Raw genomic sequence first — 10,690 nt, 5'->3', positions numbered from 1 at the left:
CAGTGATTTGTCCAGATTAATACGATCAATTTCTCGTATTTACTTTCCAAGTTCGTTGTAAGCAGCGTATATACCGGCGTATATGAAACGTTTTTGATGCTGTTTGCGAGGTCCCAATATGAAATCTTGCAAGTCAGGTTGTTTGTTGAATGGTGTCATTCAGGAACATTATTTGTTCTGGGATCATGCAGGCTCTAAATAATGATTCTAGACCTTGTACCTGCCAATCTTTTGTACCCCAAATGGTTTTTGTTTCAATGTTGTTTTTCCAAAATTCAAAACCAAATGTAGAAATTTTTTCATAACATTTTGTGGAATACATCAATTTAGTGTTTGTCAGCATGTTGTTCATTCTTGTCTTAGTTAACATTTTAAAATAAAACATTTCTGGATCAGTGATGTTAAACCCTGAGAAGTATGGGAATTTCTCATAAAATGTTTTCGAGCTGCCTTTTGGCGGTGTTGGACGATGTTCCCATTGATTATAAGTAAAAACATTTCTAGGATTAGCAGATTTATGCAAATAGTGATGCCCATAATGATTAAAGCAATACATGTCTTCATAGTTTGATGAGCCTTCTAAATAATCATGTTCTGTAAATTTTTCTGACATTTCTAAATCTGACATCATATTATTAATATTTTCAAAGTCCCAATCATCAGAGAAAGTACTGGGTGATAAAAAGTCACTTAATGAAACCTTGAACTGATGTGGATATCTCAACAGCTCAACCGGGCCATGTATGTCGTAATCAGTAGTGTCCCATGCTACACCACCAGGTATAGGAATGGCTGTGATGTTTACTGATGATAGTTCTCTTTTTTCAATGTGAGAAGATCTGTGAGGCTTTAGGACCAAGTTGATGTTCTGACTTGCTGTGTCCATTGTACTATATTTTCCTTCAATCATTCTTCCCAAGCTTAAAACTAAAATGAGCCAGAGTAGGAGGAAAAGTACACCTAACACAATCCATAATTCAATCCATGGTGAAATCAGATATGTTTCTTTGAGTTGATGAAAGAGTTCAGTTATTTTTCTTTGAAAGTTTTAGTTGCTGGCGTTTCTTCATGTTCACTTGGATCTTCAGAAAAGTCATCGAAATTGATGAAGTAGCCAGATGCAGTTCTGTCAATTGTTGGAATTGCTTCCGGATTTTAATTAATCTTTGCATTTGTGTAGTCAGAGGCTACATCATTGTAGATTGGTGTTTCTTGACGAACTGTTGCAATTTGTGTTTCAAGAGGCACAAATTCCATGGCTTTGTTGCATAGTCCTTTTTTATTCACTGCAGGTTTATCAAATGTGATTAGTCTCTCAGTTTGAACCTCTTCAATTGTAGCAAGGTTTCGTCTTCTGCTACTTCTTGGGAGTCCACTAGGCCTACTACTTATTATTGGCCACATGATTGTGGTTTTACCAGGTCGATTGATACAATTCTGTTCTCCTTTTTACCAGCAAGGGGCAGTAGTACTACTGATCTTGTTCCGCTGATAGCTAAGACAGGTGCTGATTTTCTGTAAGAAGGCCCAAATTCCTTCTTCACCGCGATCTTTTCTCTGACCAGATCCCCAATCTTTGGAATTCAGACAGGTCTTGCTGGGACAGGTGGTTTTTCTTCAGTGGCCGTTGGCTTTAGTTTTGTGTTACTTAGACTTCTTCTTGTTTCATTTAAGTCCTGTAAAACAGCCAAACGATCTTTGATATCAAAGGTTTTTTGTTCTACCACTGAGGTCTGACAATCGAGGTCTTCGATTATCATTCTAGTACCAAACAAAAGTTCATACGGAGTGATTCCCCCCAGAGATTTTCTTGGCAGATTATTAAGACTACGTTGGACACTTGTTAGATGTTTGACCCACCCGTCACCCGAACCTAATACCCTCGCTGTTATAGATTGCTTTATGTCACTTTTTTTCTCTCCACTACCGCATTTCCCTCGGGATGGAATGGACTAGAGTACCTCAATGCAATGCCCAAGCTGGCCATGGCCTCCTTGTAAGCTCGAGAGCTAAACGCAGGACCCTGGTCAGAATGTAGCATGCCAATTGCGTATGTGCCGATAAACACTCGCAAATCTTTTATAACAGTTCTGGCGTCAGCCGAGCGCTGGGGCCACATCTAAATGAATCTCGTCTTAATAATTATGGGATCGCATTTTTCCGTGTGGATGTCTGCTTATAGACAGCCTAATGCTGTCTAATAGCGGTGTCTGGGCTGGTGTCTGGTCCGGTTCACAACTGCGATCTCTGTTGAAGTCCTGACAATCCATTGCAAAGTTATAAATTTGCACGCTCATCCCCGGCCACCAGTATTGTGATTGTAATTCTATTTAGAGATTTCAAGATCTCTTGGTGCCTCAGACCCATTCCCATGTTTGCTTCTTGAATCAAGTAAGCCCTCCGGTTCGTGTTTGGAATTACTCTGTCCCCCACTCCAGGGATTCGAGCAAAGGGAACGGAGTTCGCATCAATTATGTATCTATTGTCGAGTGGATAGTTGAGAGGTAATGCTGCATAGTCGCCTTTCAATGAGGCTTTTACTGCCAGCATGGTTTCGCCATCTATTTGTTTTTTTAGAACGCTTTTTTGTAGCTACCGAAGCCGGTTGAACCGCTGCCAGTCTGGCTCTGTTAGCCAATGAATTCCCTGCAACGTGAACGCCATCACGTTGAAGACTCTGCGTATGTATCACGTGAGTCTTTCATAGTTCTTTCTGTAAAAGAACTACTTGTTCCCAAAGCAATTTATGCTTGATTGTGCCACCTTTTGCATCTTTGAAACCGTTTTGAACCCAGTTCTGCAAGTATTCGTTGTAAGACTGGACGCAATATTACGAATCGCACAATATTAGTGTGGGGAATTCGCGATCGGTATTTTCAAGCGACATCTTGAAAGCCTGTAGTTAAGCTCGCTGAGCTGTACAGTCTCCGAGTGATTGAGTTTTAGTGACCAGGGGTCTAAATTTTCCTTTGTGCCACCGACCTTTAACGATTGTGCACGCAGCACTATATGCTTGTTTACCCCCAACTGCGGGTTGTGCTGAACCGTCTGTATATATTATACAGCCGTAATGTTCGAGAGGCAGAATTTCAGCCGGCAGAGGACATTCATATTCGTATTGGAGAAATTCTTGCGTTTTTAAGTTAGGATCAAATTCGTATACTACGTCAGATGTAGCAAGAGAATTAACCCATTGTATCCATCTCGGATGTAAAGCTTTAGCATTCGGAATGCTGCCTTTTGTTACTGCCTCTAGGGCAGGTATCGGTGTAATGATTATTATATGTTTACCTTGTACGAGGGCTCTTTCTTTTGCTACAGCAGTTTGGACCCCAGTCAGAATTTTTTCAGTAGAACTGAATTTCATTTCAGCTTGTGTGTACAAGTGTGATTTATAAGCTATTGGTACCGTTTCTCCCTCATTAGAGGTTAGGTACGTAAATCCACATCTTCCTGGGATGACTCGGATTACAAGGTTGCGTTTATTTGCGCGTATTTGCAGTTTTGTTTTAGTTAACATATCTGTTTGTATTGATCTTAAAATTATTGTGAGTTTCTGAGTCCAATTGATTGGTTTGAAATCTGGTTTTATTAATTCGTACAGAGGTTTAACCCTCTCTGCATAGTTTAGAATGTAAGTTCTTCCGAAATTCAAGACACCTAGAATTGATTGTAAGTTTTTCAGTGTTTTTGGAGCTTGGAGTACTGTACATTTCTCTAAGAAGTTGTCTGCTAGGCTTTTGCCTTCACTTGATAATTCATATCCTAAAAATAGGACTGTTAGGTGGGCAATTTGTGACTTTTTGAAGTTGAATTTGTACCCTTCAGATGCGAATCCAAGTATAATGGTGTTCACTCTTTTCAAGTGTGTCTCCAAGTCATCGTCTGTAAGATAGATGTCATCGACATAGGATAATGCCTCATCATCATACATTTGTAGTAATTCTGTTACCCTGCCTGAAAATAATCCTGGGCTGTTCTTGAATCCCTGGGGGAGATGACAGAATTGCCTTTGGGCCCCCATACTTGAGAAAGCGGTCAAATACCTGCTTTCTGGTGCAATGTTTTGACAAAAGAAACCATTTAAGATATCTAATGTTGTTTTATATTTTTTGCGCACTATGTTATTCATTAGTGCTGCACTGTGTGAGTTTTGTACTGCAAATGTTTTGCAGCAGGAGTTTAGGTGTCTGTAGTCCAAAACTAGACGATATGAATCGCCTGGCTTGGAGACAGGAAACAAAGGATTGTTCATTTGTGAGGAGCATGTTTCAATTACACCCTGATATTCAAGTTGATCTAAGATCTCCCTGACTTGTTTTTTAGCTTCTTGCTTAACAGGATACTGCCTCTGTGCAGTAGGTTGATTTTTTAACTGAATTTTATGGTGAGGAGAATCCTCATCCCATCCTACATGATTTTTATATAATGCAGGGGCTTGGGCCACTGCCCATTTTCTAGCAAATGTGTATTTTTTATGAATTGGAATGTGATCTGAGAAGGCAGGCATAATCATTTCTTCGCCATGTGGGCACTCCCTGACAAACTCTGGTGGCCAGTCTTTCTCTGCTAGCAGGATATCATAGCCTTTAGATAGCTTCTCCCAAAAGAGACCTTTTATTTTCCTAGTTTTGTCCCCTTCTATACGTAATGTTATTTCACATAATTTATGGGGCACACTAACTCTGGTGTCTGCAGTTTGCACCTGAATGTATTCATTCGTGTCCACTGTCTCCAGAAGATTCATCAGGATCTTGCGAGCTATGGTCACTTCTGCTGCGCGGTCTAACATTGTCTGGGCCCATTCTCCTTTCTTGAGTTGTGTTCTCAGAATCCTCGGCATGTTTTATTTTAATACTGGCTACCTTCTTTTTGGAAATTGTATTTTTTACTTTGATGAGCAGGTTCCTTGTCTTCGGACTTGACGAGCTCTTTTTTGTGTTCTGACCGTCCTCTTCTTTCCGATTTCTGTGAGGAAGTCTGAAAAGATCGAGAGGGACGTGTATCATTATCTTGATATCTGTCATGTTTTCTTAAATTATCCCTATTTCTAAGGTTGTATCTTTTTTCAGAGGGCTCCCGTTGTGGAGACCTGCCCCCCCATTCTGGAGATCTATTTCTCTGTTGGGGAGACCTTCCTCTGGAATGGAACTGTCTTCTCTGGGAGTAGTTTGTTTATTACCCTCCCACTTCTTTTTAGGTGTAATGAGATTATTTTTAATAAAGCTCTTTTCAGGATTTTCAGTTAGTTGTGGGTTTAGTGGTTTCCCACCCAAACTATCTCTACCTAATTCTTCATAGGATTTTTCAATTATTCTGGCAAGTTCAAAAGGTTGTTCTGCTATGTCTGCTTCTTTCAATTTTTGGCGGATCACCACAGATGCTGCTTCTCCTTTCATGTTGGCTAATAGTATAGCCGAGATTTGCTTAAAGTCTTTCAGTAATTTCAAACCTAGATTTAAAGCAGGCTCTGGACCATATTCATTTTGAATCTGTCTTAATACGTCTGGTATAACCGCCATAGACTGAACACCTTGTGTTTTTGTATTGTATTGTATTGTATGAAGGTTTTATACCGCGCATACTGTCACCCTACGGGTATCCTGGCGCTTTAGATTTTACAATATCAGACTCAGATGAAGAAGAATCATGGGCGCAGAGAAGCACTAACAAGTCGGCGGGAAAAGCCAAGTTTTCAGGCTACGACTGAAACTCATAAGGGACTGACTCTGTCTGATGCTCAGGGGAAGTTCATTCCACCGGCGCGCCGCAACCACCCGGAAGGCCCTGCCCTCCAGCCTAGCCCGCTTAACTCTTTGGACTTCCAGCAGACCTGCACCAGCCGATCGAAGTTGTCTCTGTGGCCGGTACCAGGAGAAACACCCCTGCAGCGGAGCTGGGCCTTGCTCATGTGTTGCTTTAAATACCATACACAGAGACTTGAATAGGACCCTCTCCTAGATCGGCAGCCAGTGCAGATCCCATAGGGCTTGGTGTGATGAGGCACGGCAATTTCTTTTTAGTGCCAGCTTTGCCGCTGCCCATTGCACTCTCTGCAGCCTATCAATGACAAACTGAGGCGCCCCCAGATATAACGAGTTGCAATAGTCCAGCCTGCTCTGGACAATGCTCCTCACCACCAGCGACCGTTTGTCGTCTGGCAGGATCGGGAGGAGCCGGCGCAGCATCCGTAGGAGACCGAAACACACGCCAGCTATCCTATTGGCCTGTGACTCCATTTGTAGATTTTTATCAAGCAGGACCCCTAGATTTCTTAAAGTGTCAGACGGGGGCACTGGCTCCTCCTCCGGGGTAAGTCTAAATTCCCTCGGAGGTGCTTGGTTAATCCTGCTGGGGCACAGTACAGCACCTCTGTTTTCTCCCCATTGAACTGTAGGGAGTTCTTCCTGAGCCACCTAGCTGTATAGCGCATACATTCCTGGAATGTGTCCGTTGTGACTGCGTGCTTCCCTTCCAGGGAGAACGCCAGCTGCGTGTCATCTGCGTAGTTAACTACCTCCACCCCAAATGGTTTGATGAGGGGGAGGAGCGGCTTTAGGTATACGTTAAATAGAATGGGGCTGATGGCCGCCCCCTGAGGGACCCCATGATCTATTGCCGTTTTATTAGCAGAAAAGGGTGCCAATGTGACCACCTGCTGTCGTCCTGAGAGGTAGGACCGCATCCATTGTAGTGCACATCCCCGCACCCCCATACTCTCGAGCCTTCCCAGCAAAATAGAGTGGTTAACCGTATCGAATGCGGCCGACATATCGAGAAGCACTAACACCGTGACATTCCCGCTGTCGGCCCGCATTCTCAGTTTGTCCAGCATCAGAGTCAGCGCGGACTCCGTCCCATGTGCTGAGCTGAAGCAAAACTGATCTCTGTCCAGCCTCTGGTTTTCCTCCAGGAAGCCGGAGAGTGACCTGCCCACTGCCCACTCCAGTATTTTAACCGGGTAGGGGAGCAGGGAAATGGGTCTGTAACTCTCCGACTTGGCAGGGTCCAGAGATGGTTTTCTTAGCAGGGGTGTCACCACTGCCTGCTTCCAGCCATCCGGAACCGCTCCCTCCTTGAGGGATTGATTACAGATGCGTTGCAGCCATGGGAGGGTTAAAAGACCAAATGTTTTCCAGACTTTTACCGGCATAGGATCATCCGGAGAACCCGAGGATACACTATCTGCCATGCTGTTAAATGTACAGTCATTTAGGCTAGGAAATCTATCCAAAGTGGCTGACTGGGGAGGAATTGGTTCCGCCTTGTATTTCGCGGGAGCAGGGTCACCGGGATCTTGGCCTTGAAACCTGTCAACAATCTTTGACACTTTATCTGTAAAGTGGCAAGCTATATTGTTGCACAGGTCCTGTGACGCAGTGGTCCAATTACCAAGACAGACCGGGGCGGATAGCTCCCTAACTATTTTAAACAGAGCTTTGGTGCTGTTAGGGGCTTGTAGGATAGAATTGGCGCAGTACTCAGCTTTACACTCCAAGATCAGCTTCTTATATTTCCACTGTAGCGCTTTTAATTCCTGTTTTTCCCCCTCTAGGTAATTCAGACGCCACTTTCTTTCAGCTTATTTACATACCCGTCTCAGCATTCTCAGCTCATCCGTGTACCAGGGAGAGGATGGTTTCTTCCTACATTTTATCCTTTTAATCGGGATCATCCTATCCAGACCTCCCGTAACAAGTTCACAGTAGGCTTTATAGTTCCCTTCTACCGTAGCCTGGGGATCAAACATGTCAGCATTGGGGAGGGTCAAATGGACATCCGTTCTATCCAATTTTGGCCACTCCCTGCCTGTTCGGCCTGCCGCTGAGTGACTGATGGGGCCAGCTATCCCTCCTACCAAGATTTTAAAGCGGATTAGGTAGTGGTCCGTCCAACTTTGCGAAGTGATATCTAGTACTTTGATCTCCTGCGGGTTGGCAAATAGGAGGTCAAGCATGTGACCACCCTGATGGGTCACGTAGTTTACCAGTTGTACCAGATTTAGATTGTTACAAGTATCCAGTAAGTCTCTCAGATGGGGCCCCAACGCGCCATTATCCCACAGGTTGAAGTCTCCCAGAATCACCATTCTGGAATGGCTTAGAGCAAGGCTCACCACTACATCGAGGAAGGCCGTAAAGGATGTGGCACTCCCTGGCGGTCTATGGCAGACCAGGCCTGTGAGCAAGTTCCCCCTCGTCCCTGAAACGTGAGGCCCATCATTTCCATCCCCACAAGCTCCTCTACATGCAGGGCGGTGCAATTCAGTTCCTCCTTAAAGATAACACCACCCCCCCCCCTCTGCCCTTCCCTCTTGGGATGTGGCGGATATTGTACCCTGAGGGACAGGCCGACCCTAATTCTACCCCATTATCAGCGCTAGTCCATGTTTCGGTTAGGAACAGGGCGTCTAACCCCAGATCTTCTATCAGGGAGGCCACTTCCGTGTGATGTTTTACAAGCGAGCGTGTGTTTAGTAGCCCACATGTCAGTTCTGTATTCCTGATATGCCCTTGAGGATGCCGCGGGGCCTTCGTTGGACCTCCCCTCTTACCTACTTCCAGGAGTTCTTCTCTAGAATATATTATTCTCCCTGCCTCTACAGTATGATGGGCAGCGTGACTGGCCCTAGGCCCGTCCGAGGCGCGGACGGGCGCAGACGGGCTGCCTGTGGCGAGCCTCCGGCGTGCCACCGGCGCGCACGCTGCGCGCAAGCGCTGCGCGTTTGCATCTCCCGCCTTAAGTAACTCGGGGCTGAGGACCAGGCACTAGAGCGCTCACCAAAATGGCGCCCGACAAGTGTCCCGTCCTCCCCCAAGATGGCAGACCACAAGTGCTAAGGTGCGGGGCCTCCCGCTCTAGCAGCAAGGGAGATGTGCAGGGATTGTTTTTTTGAAAGTGCAGGTGAGTGGCGGTAACTAGCAGCAGCTATAATACAGTACAAAACAAGCTATTTAATGATACACACTTTTTAAAAAAATAGTAAAACACAGTTACGAGCAGCCTTGCTTTAAAAATGCTTTAAAAACTAATCATCAGCGGTAGAGCGGATCTGACCAAGATGAGCCCCCAGAACAGGTCAGGATCACTCCCTCTGCCTCCCAAACCTAGAGTCGTGCAAACGTGGCCCTTGAGTCAGTATAATCGTATAGACCCGGGCGCTTGCAACTCCCGCCTTAAGTAACTCGGGGCTGAGGACCAGGCACTAGAGCGCTCACCAAAATGGCGCCCGACAAGTGTCCCGTCATCCTCCAAGATGGCAGCCCACAAGTGCTAAGGTGCAGGGCCTCCCGCTCTAGCAGCAAGGGAGATGTGCAGGGATCGGTTTTTTTAAAGTGCAGGTGAGTGGTGGTAACTAGCAGCATATTGAAGCAAAGACTGTGCCCCAAGTGTCACAGTCCTCCACATGTGGTGCGATCCCCATTGGAAGGCAGATAGTCAGAATTCTGTGTTTGTCATGAGCTGTAGTATCAGGAAATACTGCCTCTATCTGAGTAATTTTTTGAGCTAACCAGAATGGAATTTGTTCCCGTTTTGCGGGTCATTTGCCAATGACTGATTGTATAGTCTGTGGTGTAATTTTATTTGTGTTCCCCTGGTGAGGGGTGTGCTGTGGGATTCTTATTGCTGGTTGGACTGTTAAAGTCCGCATGACATATTGGACCAATTGTCTATGTATTTTAATTAGTTGTTTTAGCTGAACTAAAAGTTCTCCGCTTGACATTTTTTCAATGTCAGGATGTGGTGTATAGCCAGCTAGAACTGGCCATGTGGCTCCTGGTCTACCTAGTGGACCGAGCCTGGTGAAGTGATTTTGATGTTTTAGGGCGCCATTAAACCAGAGCTGGTGCTCTTGGTACGTTAGTGGAATTTCAATGTCCTCAAAAGGAACGTATTCCGTTGGAGATTCATCTATTTTGTAGTAGCGAAAATCGCGTGTCACAGCATGTGCTGCTGGAAAATGTATTTTGGAAAAAGGGGGTGGTGATGGACAGAGTTTCTGAATGATGCAGAATACTCTTACCAAGTCAAGAGATCATGGCTTTAATCCATCACCTATTTTTTAGCTCATTGCACCATCCCAGCTCAGAACCTGGCTATATGCAAATTAGTCTGTTCCTGTCCCAGTGCATGATGGGAACAGGGCAAACCAAACTACCAAGCCAATTCTTATACTGGGAAGGAGACAAGCTTCCGGGGACCGGTTTCTGGCATCACAGCCTTCGTCGGCCCGGCTTGCTTGAATCCTGATGGTGCAATGAGCAAGGGACTCACGTCTGAGTATACCCTCCCACACTTGGAGTGGATAAAATCGATTTTGGAAAAAGGGGGTGGTGATGGACAGAGTTTCTGAATGATGCAGAATACTCTTACCAAGTCAAGAGATCATGGTTTTAATCCATCACCTATTTTTTAGCTCATTGCACCATCCCAGCTCAGAACCTGGCTATATGCAAATTAGTCTGTTCCTGTCCCAGTGATGGATTAAAACCATGATTTTTTGACTTGGTAAGAGTATTCTGCATCATTCAGAAACTCTGTCCATCACCACTCCCTTTTTCCAAAAACTGCTGGAAAATGTATCCAGGAACAGAATACCTCTGTCTGCCGATATTCATGGGCCTCTACCACAAATATGACTGTACCACCTCTTGGTGATACTCCATTATTTATAAGTTTGTAAGTTACG

Source organism: Lissotriton helveticus, chromosome 7, assembly GCF_964261635.1.
Source record: "Lissotriton helveticus chromosome 7, aLisHel1.1, whole genome shotgun sequence".
Lineage (NCBI taxonomy): Eukaryota > Metazoa > Chordata > Amphibia > Caudata > Salamandridae > Lissotriton > Lissotriton helveticus.
Note: the sequence above shows the minus strand (reverse complement) of the source record.